Source organism: Octopus bimaculoides, chromosome 15 (assembly GCF_046866305.1).
Source record: "Octopus bimaculoides isolate indiv1 chromosome 15, ASM4686630v1, whole genome shotgun sequence".
In the NCBI taxonomy this organism is placed as follows: domain Eukaryota; kingdom Metazoa; phylum Mollusca; class Cephalopoda; order Octopoda; family Octopodidae; genus Octopus; species Octopus bimaculoides.
The window spans coordinates 53,624,829-53,637,328 of record NC_142942.1 but is presented as its reverse complement, the minus strand read 5'-3'; the positions used below and the strand labels follow the sequence as shown (position 1 = coordinate 53,637,328).

The following is a 12,500-nucleotide window of genomic DNA, read 5'->3' as shown; positions in this document are numbered from 1 at the left end:
GAGATTAGGAGTTGAATGAGAACCAGTGATGCCTGTCCACCTGACCACCTCTGGCAAGGTGTGCAGTTGAAAGACATCAAAGGTGTATTGCTTCTATTCAGAGCCCCCTACTTCACTTAATTTAAAATCTTCCATTAAAATCTCAGGTTAATTCCCGTTCCAAACACCAGCTTAATAACGACAGTCATTTTTGCTAAATTCAAAATTATTTTCAAAATAAATTGAAATAAAGAATTGCAGCAAAAATATGGAAACAAAAGGGTTAAAGAGAAATTGGAGAGCAAGGAGAGAAAGAAGAGTCAAAGCAAAGAGGATGAGAGAGAGAGAGAGCGAGAGAAGTGGTGAGAGTATCAAGGAGAATGCAATGGAAAGGAAGAAATAGAAGATGAATTGTGAGAGAGTGGTGGGTAAGGAGTAAAATGAAAGTGAAAGTGGAGGGATTGAGGGGGGAGAGGACAAGTAGAGGAAAGAGAGTGAAAATGAAGTAAAAGGAATTTGATGGAGAGAGAAAGAAATGTGAAAGAAAGAGGAATAGTGTGATAGAGAGAATTTGAGCAAGATAATGAGAGAAGGAATTTGATGGAGAGACAGAGAAAGAGAGAGGCATAAGAAATATGATAAAGAGAGAGAACAGACATAATAGGGAGAAAGAGTGAGATAGAGAGAGACATAGAGAGAAAGAGGCAGGTAGACAGACAGAGAGAGTGAGAGAAAAAAACAAGACGGAAGGAATATGATAGAGAGAAAACATAATAGAGAGACAGATAGAGAAACAGACAGACAGACAGGTAGGCAGGCAGACAGAGATAGACAGAGACAGTGAGGCAGAAGGAGAGAAAGAGAGTGAATGCAACAGAGAGATAATTTGATAGAGAGAGAGAGAGAGAAAGGGATAATTAGACAGAGAGAGAGTGCAAGAAGACAAAGAAATGTGATAGAGAGGTGTGTGTGTGTATGTGTGTGCATGAGTGTGTTTGCACGCACAAACATGTCTGTATGTGTTTTATAGATTGTAATGATGTGAGTGTCTACCTCACTGTACCAGCAATATAGGTTATTGGAATGCTTTCACAGTAGGTTAAATGTTCAAATGGTATTTCAGCTGCAACAGGAGCCTGCATGATGTACACATGACACACACAAACACACACACACACACACACACACACACACACACACACACACACACACACACACACACACACACACACACACACACACACATGTATGTACGTATATAGTAAACCTATAATATGTCTATGTATGTGTGTGCAACAAGTGCATGGAACATGTATGGTTGAAACAAATATTATACTCACACATATATAGAGAGAGAGAGTTTACTTGATTTTTGCAGAACCAGAAATCAGAAAATAACTGGTGCCTAATGAGTTAATAAATGGACTGTCAAATTCTAGCTCAGTATATCTTGTCCATATCTGGCCACCACCACCACCAATATCATATATATATATATATATATATATATATATATATATATATATGTTTGCGATGACCTATTGAGACAAGTGAAAGCAAACCAAAATCGCTGACTTGGCCGATGGCAGTGCCGCCTGATTGGCACTTGTGCCAGTGGAACGTTAAAAGCACATCTGAGCATGATCGTTGCCAGGACCATGGATTGGCTCCCGTGCCGGTGGCATGTGAAAAGCACCATTTGAGCACGGTCCTTGCCAGCGTCACCTTACCAGCACGTGCTGGTGGTACGTGAAAAATAGCATTCGAGTGTGCTCATTGCCAGTGCCACTGGACTGGCTCCCATACAGGTAGTACGTAAAAAACACCTTTTGAGCGTGGCCATTGCCAGAACCGCCCGACTGGCCCTCATGCTAACGATACATAAAAGCACCCACCACACTCTCGGAGTGGTTGGCGTTAAGAAGGGCATCCAGTTGTAGAAACTTTGCCAAATCAGATTGAGCCTGGTGCAGCTTCTGGCTCACCAGTCCTCAGTCAAACCATCCAACCCATGCCAGCATGGAAAGCAGACATTAAACGACAACGACGATGATGATGATGATACAGGTCATTGTCAACTTACGACCTGTCTGACTTATGACTGATCGAATTTGCAACGATTGGCATACCAGCTTCCGGTAGCAATAGTAAATAGTCCAGTTGAAATCTAATGGGTTTAATTTCTTAGAAATTAACCCGTCTACGAGTGATGTAACTATTCACACACACACACACACACACACACACACACAAACATAAAGTGGAAGAGGAGAAATAATAAAGTATGTGGTTGAGTTAGTGAGAATAATGAAGGAGACTATGAAGTAGACCAAGGGAATGAGCATGAAAGAATATAAAGAAAGTGATATGGGTAAGATATTCTTAGTTACAAAGGAACTACTTTACTTTAAACTGCAAAAAAGATGAAGATTATCACAAAAAGAATTCAATGCTCATTGTGGATGGGAAGGAATAAGTGCTGCAAAACAATGACAGGCACAAAAAAATAAAAACAGAAGCAATGCTGAATGCAAAAAGGAGAAAAATAACTGAAAGAAGATGTAATAAAACTCGGGAAGAAAATGGTGCAACGGTTGAAGTAGAAATATTATGAATTATTGAAAGGATACAAAAATAAACCCCATCATTTGTGATGTGTATTACTAGTGTGCAATAAGTAGATTGACAGACTAACAGACAGACAAGATGAAACACAGTAAAAATACGGTAGCAGTGGCTGAAATGGAAGCATTCAGAATAACTGTGTAGTGACAAAAATCATATAAAGTAATTTTTGGTAGGGACTATGTTATTGTGTGTGTGTGTTTTGTGTGACAGGCAAAGAATATTATATGGATATAAGTATGTATAAATGTATATAAGGAAATCCGATTTATAAACAATGCCTCAAAAAGACCTGTCCAGCTCATGCCTGCATGGAAAAGTGGATGAGAAAACAATTGTTGCAATGATATATGTGGGTGGGTGTATACATACATATATATATATATATATATATATATATATATATATATATATATATATATACACATGTAGGTTTGTATATGTTTTGTGTATGTATGTGTGTGGTGGGGGGTAAATGTATATCCTTTTTGGCTGCTTCAATGTGGGACAATAAAAGAGAAAAGAAATGGATAGGCAAACGAATGAAAGAAAAAAATAAACGGAAAACAAGCAACAGAAAACAAATAAAGAATTTTTGTTTTTTGTATTTTTTTTTTGTTTTGAAAAATCAATAAAATTAACAACAACGAAACAAAAACATCAATATATACATTGATATAATGATTGAGATCAATATTAAACCAATATAAAATCAATACGATCAGTACGATGAGAGGCTCTGTTGAGTTACTATGGAATGGTCTGGCATTGATGAAAAGAGCTCATGTACATATATGGGTGTGCATGTGTGTGGGTGGGTGTGTGGGTGTGTGTGGTCTTTGATAAATTTGAGTACAGCTTCCTTTTTACCTCTTTGTGTTGTATACTTTCTATCCTTCTTTCTTCCTTTCTTTCTTTCTTGCTTCCTTTCTTTCTTTATTCTTGTTTCTCTTTCCTACATGGATGTATGTGCATAGTTGTGCATTTATGAGCTGTGTGTGCGTATATGCGAGCATGTATGTCTACGTCTACATATATGTGTATCTGTATGCATACATACGTGTGTGTGTGTGTATATATATATATATATATATATACATACAGAGAGAGAGAGAGGCTGACACAAACACACACACACATTTATATGGAGATATATACATATACAGTTATATATACATATATGTGTGTATACATACATGCACACACACACACACACACATATATATTCATACAAGCACACTCATGCATGTGCTTGTATGACTGGTTTTGCGTACACATAAAATGCACATAGCTATGTGTATACATGTGTATCTCTTATGAGGTCATATATATGTATGCATATATGCATGTATGTTTCACCACTGTATATTTTACATGTATGCATGGAATATGCATATATGTATGTGCATGCATCTACATACATATATGTATGTATACATGCATATACATATATATATATACACACATATATATGTATGTATATATATGTATGTATGTATATATATATATATATATATTTATATATGTATATATATATGTATATGTATATATCTATGTATGTATGTATATATATATATATATATTTATATATGTATATATATATGTATATATATATGTATATGTATATATCTATGTATGTATGTATGTATGTATATATATATATATATATATATATATATATATATATATAAAATTTGTTAGTTGTTTAGTTGATTTAAGCCATTGTGCTATTGATCATGCTTCATTATTGTCCTTAGGTGATTGGTGATAATTAGAATGAATGATGGTGGGGTCGGCGTGATGGTAGTGTGTAACGATAATGATGGTTGTGGTGATAATGATGATGATGAATATCGCAAGCAAAACGATAATTAACAGATTCCTTATGATTATATTGATATCTAATTACTTAAAACTTAAAATCTATCGACTAAGTACAATGCCAATGTTTACACAGAACAAATCATAGTTGAACCAAGTATATTACAGGTACTTATTTTATGAGAGCTTTCACAATTGTAATGGGACAGACCTCAGAATATAACTGGTACCTAATGAGCTAATTAGGGAATTATCACATTCTAATCATGTACATCTTACTCATATCTGTGCTGGTCATCATGAAAGTCGACAGGCGGGCTTCTTTCAGTTTCCGTCTACCAAATCCACTGACAAGGCATTGGTTGGCCCGAGGCTGTAGTAGAAGACACTTGCCCAAGGTGCCACACAGTGGGAATGAACCTAGAACCATGTGGTTGGTAAGCAAGCTACTAGCATACAGCCACTGTTTACAATGTTTAACGGTTTCAAATTTTGCTACAAGGGCAGCCATTTTGGGGGAGGGGATGAGTCGATTGCATTAACTCCAGTGCTTATCGACCCCCAAGAATGAAAAGCAAAGTTGACCATGGCAGAATTTGAACACAGAACATGAAGACAGATGAAAATACTGCTAAGCATTTTGTCCGGTGTGCTAACAATTCTGCCACCTCACCGCCTTCACAAAGTTTAATATTAATTAATCAAATAATACAGTACAATATTTAATAATTATAAATTTAATTACTTTATCACTAAAACTGTTGTTTTCTTTCAAAATACAACAGTATCGTTTGTTTTTTTTTTTATTATTTTATTAGCCCAGAATTTCTGTTGAAAACTGTTGCTAAAACCAAAACTTATGGTAAAATATAGATATCAAAGTGGAACCATTACAAAATTTCAAAGACCATCAAACACTAATTTTCTTTTTTTTTTTTTTTTACATTTATATTTAATTAATTTATTATTTAGATTCATTTATTTAGATTTGTTGGCACAGAATTTCTGTTGAAAGCAGCTATTTAAAAAAATAACTTATGCTAAAATATAGATATCAAAGCATGGCGTAACCATCACAAAATTCCAAACCCCATCAAACAATTGACTTCTCCACTTTAGTGAATTGTCTGTCGGCAACTAAATTCAATTATTATACAATACAAACTATCATATCGGACTTGAGTAATACAATGCCATATAGCTTTGCATATAAGCAAGATAGATTAGACGAGAAAGAAAGAAACGACCAAATGAAGGGAGAGATAGAGACAAAGACAGACACACACTGAGAGAGAGAGAGAGAGAGAGAGAGAGAGGTAGGCAGAAAGGTTTCTGCCATAGACTTCTATGTTCTGTTATCCGAATTTACAAAGCAATATTCTCAGAAAAATTTATAAAGAACAATCGAAAATATCCAGTTCTCTTTTGGGTTGTAACTGTCTGAGGCTTCAATGAAAAATAAGAAGAAGAATTACGAAAATGCTACTCATCCACTTTCAAAAATTTAAATGGAGAATAAGGGGAGGCAGGAAAAAAACAAAAACGAGAAGAGAAAAAGATTTAAGAAATTTACAAGCAAATTTAAATATGATGATGATGATGATGATGATGATGATGATGATGATGATGGTGGTGGTGGTGGTGGTGGTGGTGGTGGTGGTGGTGACGACGATGACGAGATCAAATGATATTGTGTTATTTATGCGAAAGTAGTATTGTGATTAGTTTTGTGGATTTTTCTAGCTTTTTAATTACCCTCCTGGCTACAATCAATACGACTCATGGAAGCAGATCTCCGGGTCTACGTAACGCCTTATCTGGAAATAAAGAAAAACAGAAAGATAATAATAATAATGATTTCTTTTATATAATAATAATAACAATAACTGTGTGAAATGGGTTTATACATAAAGAATTATGGATTCTACTATAATAAGTTGTCTTTCTTTTTGTTTTGTTTTTTGTCTTTTTTTTTTTTTATTGGCATACAATTACAAACGTTGTTGGAATGCTATCTCTTATCTCGTTCAGATAAGAACACAATTATATATGTATAAATATAGAATATAAATAAAAGTTTACATACACACTCACAACACAAAACATATATATATATACATATATATATATATATATATATATATATATATAGACATGTGTGTGTATATGTGTGCGTTTGCATACATACATATTTATGCATATATATAAGTAAACACATATACATATATGTATATATACATATACATACATATATATATATATATATATATATACATACATATATATGTATATATATATACATACATATATATGTATATACATACATATATATGTATATATATACATATATATGTATATATATACATATATATGTATATATATACATACATATATATGTATATATATATATATATGTATATATATATATACATGTTTAAATATATGTATGTGTATATATATATATATATATATATATGTGTGTGTGTGTATATATTCATATAGATATAGATATATATATACATATATAATACATGCAAATGTATACACATAATAAATACATACAGATACCCACACATACATACAAACATACGTATGTGTATTGATTTGTTGAATAATCTATAGGTTTCTTTTGATGTCTATCATGTATACATTGCAATTTGATCCATAAACAGGTTTCAAGAAAATTCTTTAAAGCTGTTGATAGAAAGGAACCAAAAGTTTCTTGTTTAAACCGTTTCTTTATAATTACTTTTCATTCCATTTCACACCCAGACTCCATAGACAGAATATTTCTTTTGTAATCTTCTCACTCCCAGTATTTTCCAATAAACATAATGATTATTGGTACACATGTGTGTCTGTGTGTGTCTTAAACTTCAAATTTTTACTTTTATTTACTTTACCATGTTTGTATTCAAAGTAGTAGGGGGCAGAACTTATAAATATAGCCATATTTACTCTTAAATGAAGCCATTGCAACATATTAGAAATTTCTTAACAAATTTTATTGTCTTGATGGTGAAGGAGGTGTAATAAGGCTGAAATGTGTCTAGTGTTGCCTCCCTTATTTGCAGAAATAATTAACCCTTTTGCTGTGGGAATTAGATAAAGTCACTCAAGATTTTATTGTCTTTCACTATAGAAAACGATTTTATATATCAATATGTCTTTTGTTGAGGAATATCCCTCTTTGAAACTATTTTCTATTGAGATACGTCAAGTTTGCTGAGACTACATGACTTGCAGAAAATACCAATTTTACTTTTTGTTAGATATTTAACATCATTACATGGAATGACCATGAAGTTTGATTTCACAGTTAAGGGGGTTAAAGCAGTATTAATGTATTTACTGTAGAAGTCAAACTATCCTTGACTTTAAATGAAAAGACTGGGGTCTGGCTTATACATGGGGCGCAGCTAAAATCATAAAGGGAAAAAAATTTGTACTGAGATTTAATACTAAATTAGGGGTTTGAATTAAACATAAGTGCAACATATACACAAGTATATATGGTATGTATATATATATCATGTGATCATGCGATCAATCAAACTATGAGATTTTTTTATGCATCACTGGTCACAATGCACTTTACATCATTTTGTATAGATGTTAGCTAATACCATTTTGCTCTATTTTTACCCTTCCTTTTCACTTTATTGTATCTAGTTAATTTTTATTGTTACCTGCATCAACCCCTTTGATGAAAATTTACCTGAAATGACACAAAACTGTGAGCTCTTAAAGATTATAATTACTTGTGAGGTCAATGAATTGCTAAAATCATTCAAGTATTGAATATGATGACATGTGGTATGTCGTTATAGTTCTTTACATTCTGAGTTCCTATTTTTAATAGGGAAACAAGAGCACTCAGAGAGCGCAAACCTGCATGGCTGCAGTCCAATAACTGAAACAAGTAAAAGATTACAAAAAAAATAATGATCAAAGATGTGTACATAATACCAAGCAGGATTAGAACTAGGACCTTTAGTTTCCAAACTTAAGAAAGGGTAATAAATAACATTCTTATCCAATGCCACTAAAGCATTCACCAAATTTGGTTTCCATGAATCATGTTTTTAAATTTTCAAGTATGAAAAAATTACTAAAAATTCTTTGGAATATGCAAACTGTTTCTTATACTATTTTCTTCTATTTCTCTTTCTATTTTCAGGTAAGTTGAATAAATGTGGCTCACTCAGTCACTCACTCATCAATCTCAGTCAGCTCCTCTCAACCTCCAGTGCATCATACTCTCACTCTTTCTAGCTGACACAACAGCTACAAGATAAATCAATAAACCATTATTAAAGGTAAGTTTCGACTCATCATTCAGTGATGCTGGCTGCTAAACAAGTCTTATACCATTTCAAGTTCAATCTGCTACTTGCTAAGCAATAATCCACTTTTTTGAAATCAATGTGAAGAAGAAAAAAATTTTTTAGCTACAACAAAACGAAATTGAATAAATGTTTTTGGTGGTAGAATTATTTTATTGGTATTTTCCTAATGAAGAAGAAAATTACATTTACCTCAGCAGCAGCAGCAGCTGGTGATAACATTTTCTAACACACATTACATTATTATTATTATTATTATTATTATTATTATTATTATTATTTGTCTTTGCACTGCTTCTAATGCTGGAAATGTACTTTGGTGTCAGCTGTTCACTACCAGTGAACTAAGGTAACACCCCTTATTTTTCAAGCACCATCTGGAGTATTCGAGCAGTTCCAAGCAGTGCTGTTTTCTGCAAGTGCTCCACCCTTATTGCAGCCCCTATTTGTTCCATGTACTTCTCAAGATTTTTACTCACCGTTCCCAGATCTCTGACAATTATTGGTGGTACTACCACCTTTTATCAGCGACCACAATTGCTTAACTTTCCAAGCTAACCTGTCATATCTCTTGACTTTTCTTTCTTCCTTATCTCATACCTTGTTGTCAGCTGGGCATGCTATATCTATGATCCAGCATTGTTTGCTTTCTTTCTCAATCAAACTATGTCTGGCTTCCTGTTCTCTATCTCATGGTTGCACTGAATCATAAAATCTCATAGGATCTTTGCATTTTCATTTTCGATGATCACTTCAGGTTTATGTTCATACAACTCTTTTGCTCTGTCAAATCCATACTTGTTGCAAAGTGTCCATTGGACAATCCTTGCTATATTGTCATAACGTCTCGTATATTCTTTCTGGGCTAGTGGCATACTTGACTGGTAACATGCCATACGGTTTCACCATTTTGTCCACAAATTCTGCACTTTCTGATTATTATTATTATTATTATTATTATTACTACTACTACTACTGAAGGCAGTAAATGTGAAACAAGGTGGAAAAAAGAGTACTCAAATACCAGAGGTAGAGTAATATGCTTTATTGAAAAGCAGCAGAAATATCAGAAAAACTGTTACTCGGGCAGTTTTGTTAGATTCTAACAAAACTGCCCAACGAATGGGAACGTGAAACTCTGAGTAACAGTTTTTCTGATATTTCTGCTGCTTTTCAATAAAGTATATATATATACATGAGACACACATATACAGGTATGTATATGCATATTTACATATATGTGTGTGTGTGTGTGTGTGTGTGTATACATATATATTTGTACGTACACATGTATATACGTATCAATATTTTTTTCTGCTAATGAGATATCTTTGTATCTATATCGACCAACTTATGAACAAAATGAGAACTAATTACAAAACACTAATTCATGCTGATGGTATATATTCTCTCCACTAATAGAATTTTTCAACTGATAAAATTTATTTCTGGAATCTAATCCCATGATAGGTCATGTGTTACGTTATTCTCCTTTTTTTTTAGTTTTATGCGTTTCTTTATGTAGCTTTTCATTTTTCTTCTTTTTTTCTTTTTGTATTTCTTATTTCATTATTTTTGTAGTTTTCAGGATAATTTGATAACATCAACGAAACACCAAACTCAAAATTATTATTACTACTACTATTTTTACACTACAGACTACTAACTACCACGACAACTACTAGTGATAGTAGTAGTTATGGTGGTGGTGATGGTCTTGGTGGTAGTTGGGGGGGGGGGACTTAGGTGGTAATATGGAAAATATTTTTTCCATATTTGCATAATTCTATAAGCCAGCAAAGAAGAATGGTGTATGTTCTTGCTTTTCTGTTGCTATATATATATATTTATATATATGTGTGTGTGTGTGTGTGTGTGTGTGTGTGTGTGTGTGTGTGTGTGTGTGTGTATGTGTGTATGTATGTATCACAGAGGTGTTACCTGTTATGAACAAAACAGGATTGTAAGTGCACAAAGAAAATGTGAACTGCACAAGTTCAGAGCCAACACCTTGCAGTTAGTCCCAGCAGACCACCAGTGCCCAACCTGCAGCAGTACCTTCTGAGCGTGCATTGTACCGATCGGCCACAGCTGGACACACCATGATCCCTTTTCTTCTCCCACTCGATTTCTTTTGTCATCTTCAACAATAATAGACAAACTAATAATATATTTCATTAAAGCGTTGTTTACAGAGAACAGGAGTTTTATAGGAAACCATGTTGCATATTTTCCTGTTTAATCATTATTAGAATTAGATGAACACATTAGGTAATGCAGTCCCTAAGATATATATATATATATATATATATATATATATATATATATATATATATATATATATATATAAGAAAGGATGGGATGGCCACCGATGGAATTTCTCTGACCATCTCTTTTCTCTTAAACCCTTTGCTTCCAATGGAGCATAGGCCATTGATGACTGTTCTCTACTCTTTTCAACTCTCACCTGTCTTTTTCCTGCTTCTCTCCTATTGGATCCTTGCTTTTTTCAGTTCCGTCTCAGTATCCCACCATCAGCTATTTTTCAGGGCATCCTCTCTTCTGCCTCTCTTGTGGGTTCCAGATCAGGGCATGGTGTGTAATGCAGAATTCTTTGCCCATTTCGTTCTGCTCGTTCCATATATTTTCCTGAGGAAAGATTTTTGCTCTCCCAGGTTCTGTTAATTCTAAAATATCATTAATGCTTTTGTAACTATGTTTTTTTTTCTTGGTAGGGGTGGTGTTGACCCTATGCAAACCCATTTTTACCTCTAGCAAGTGGTGGTACATATTAGTCTGGCCTCCTTCCTTTGACCTTTGCAGCATGATAGGCACTATCAGGAGCTTCTGCTTTGCTGGCACATCCCCCAGAGTCACTGAAACACCACCACAAGGTGGACCTTTGAAAATGGGTCTGCTCAACTAGGGTCGACATGCCCTCTCTGCTCCAGATCAACTTCGTTAAATAAGATCCAAATGGTGGTGGTGGTGGTGGCAGCAGTGGCGATGGCCGCTGCTGCTGCTACAGTGGCGGCGGTGGTGGTGGTGGTGGTTGTTGTTTCCTTTTCAGCTCTCATCAATCAAAATCCCTCAGAAAAGGCTTTGAGAAGGCTCTGAAGTGGGACACAGCCCAAGACCTTGTTCGTGAGATGAACTTCTCAACTTCACTGCCATTTGTGTGTTTGTGTGTGTGGATGATTGGCAGGAGAGATAGTTTGATAGGAACTGGTAAGAACAGAGATGGACAGATAACGAGAGAGTTGAATAGACAAACTGATATATATATATATATATATATATATATATATATATATACACACACACATATATAAAGATAGATGAGAGAGATATAAATCGAGAAATAGACAGACATACAGATAGATAAATGAACGAACTGAGACATGGGTAAGTAGGAAAGGAGGGAGAAGATAGGTAAATTGATTGACTGACAGATCGGCCTTCAGAACTCTATCGCAATTATTTACTAAATTGATAAATATATAGATTCGTTCATTTACCATGAGCACAACGCACGCATGTATCTACAGAATGATTGATAAATTGAGTGAGAAAGAGATGACAGGCAAATAGTGATAGAAAGAGGGAGATAATTATATATTTGTGTGCGTGCGTGTGTGTATAAATATATGCATGTGTGTGTGTGTGTGGTTTTAGTGAGAAAGAGAAACAGACAGGACTTCCATGAAGGTAAGAGGCTTGCTTAATGTG

General features: G+C 34.1%; 1 protein-coding gene across 5 annotated transcripts in view; it reads left to right on the top strand.

Moving 5' to 3' along the window:
* LOC149132536 (uncharacterized) overlaps nucleotides 1–12,500 on the top strand; it is a 326,917-nt gene that overhangs the window by 260,642 nt on the left and 53,775 nt on the right. For 2 of the 5 annotated variants that reach the window (XR_016244472.1, XR_016244471.1), the window contains exon 2: nucleotides 8,606–8,744. The exons of the other annotated variants lie outside the window; for them this stretch is intronic. The gene's annotated coding sequence lies outside the window, so the exon portion shown is untranslated. The remainder of the gene's footprint in view (nucleotides 1–8,605; nucleotides 8,745–12,500) is intronic. 5 annotated transcript variants of the gene reach the window in all.